Source organism: Pinus tabuliformis, chromosome 5_1 (genome assembly GCF_031772625.1).
Source record: "Pinus tabuliformis cultivar Carrire ecotype Pingquan chromosome 5_1, CPIR1, whole genome shotgun sequence".
Classification (NCBI taxonomy): Eukaryota; Viridiplantae; Streptophyta; class Pinopsida; order Pinales; family Pinaceae; genus Pinus; species Pinus tabuliformis.
Genome location: NC_142305.1, coordinates 238,348,648 through 238,350,082, shown reverse-complemented (window position 1 = coordinate 238,350,082; position 1,435 = coordinate 238,348,648). Strand labels below are relative to the sequence as shown.

General features: G+C 34.9%; 2 non-coding genes across 2 annotated transcripts; both read right to left on the bottom strand.

Annotated features, from left to right (window-relative positions):
* Window positions 1-376: 376 nt before the first annotated feature.
* Window positions 377-449, bottom strand: TRNAR-CCU (transfer RNA arginine (anticodon CCU)). The gene has a single exon. It is a non-coding gene; the product is annotated as a tRNA-Arg (tRNA).
* Window positions 450-653: 204 nt separating this feature from the next.
* Window positions 654-725, bottom strand: TRNAC-GCA (transfer RNA cysteine (anticodon GCA)). Its single transcript has one exon. It is a non-coding gene; the product is annotated as a tRNA-Cys (tRNA).
* Between the last annotated feature and the right edge of the window lie 710 nt (window positions 726-1,435).

Below are 1,435 nucleotides of genomic sequence, written 5' to 3'. Positions count from 1 at the left end.
GTTCCTAAAAATGATATAACATTCTTGTACAATGTTATTATGTAGCTCTCAACCCGAGAAAAACTTTGAGGTCCTCTAATCTAACCCAAAGGTCAATCTTGGGTACTATGTTAAAAGATTTACTAAATTCTTAGTAAATTCAATGAGACTAACATTGAAGATAGGTTTAATTATTTTGACACTCCTCCACAAGGGAGTCGATATCTCCTAATGGCATGTTGGCTTTTTTTCCCTATGACTTTCTAGACCTACACTAATCTTCTTTTCCAAATAGGTTAGATAAAAAAATAAAAAATTGCTAATCATAGTTGTTAGTCTAGTTAGAAAGATTGTTTTACTTTTAAAATGGTACCATGAGACTTCGTGTAAAATCAAACGCGCCAGGTAGGGGTCGAACCTACGACTTTCTGCTTAGGAAACAGACGCTCTATCCACTGAGCTACAGGCGCTGTGCATGCCTGTCCCGTTTTATTTTATACTGCCATCTCTGGGATATTTACAGTTAGTATCACGCACCCCGCCTGTTTCGAGTTTAGCACCTTAATACTTATGATTCTGTAATTAATATTCTTAAAAAGTGCAGTTATAATTTTCTGATATTAAAATAGCTGGTAACACGTGAAAAGGGCCCAACCGGGTTCGAACACGTGAAAAGGGCCCAACCGGGTTCGAACCGGTGACCTCTTGATCTGCAGTCAAATGCTCTACCACTGAGCTATAGGCCCACTTACGCAGCAAAATTTTGGCGGTTTAATATTCTTTGTGTAAGACACTGTTATAGCATCCAATTGGTGAGAAGTGGAAGTTGTGATTTCTTCTCCTTTCTCTCTTTTACCTTTCAAATAAAATGTGATTGGAGGCAGAGTATCATCTTATCTTCTTTCTTTAATAATCACACATGGTACATTTAAATAATGGAAATTGTGGATAATTAAGTATTTAAAGATGACATGAACCATTATGATGAATGGTCTTGGGAGTTCCTTTACAAAATCTAATTTATTTTACCATAAATTTTCATGTAATAACATTGACATGTCTTTGGAATAGTTGTATTTAAACATTGTTATAAATTATAAATATAAATTTATATTTTCCTTTTTTAATTGAAATAGTTATGTGATGTTTGTTCACACAAAAACATTTAAAGGCCATTGCATTATTTGAAGTAAGTTTTGCATCTTATGAAAACTTTAGGGATTTGTGATTTGACCAATGTCTCAAGCACTTGGAGGGAGAGGGAGATGATGACTTCAAAGTGGCATTAGGGTTAGCACAAACATGTTTGCACAAGAATACATGTACATTCTTAGTGGCATTAGGGTTAGCACAAACATGTTTGCACAAGAATACATGTACATTCTTGAGAATGCACACAGTTTTTTAATAGTATCACCTCAATGCTTTATGAACTGCCATGCATGCTTGCTAGCTA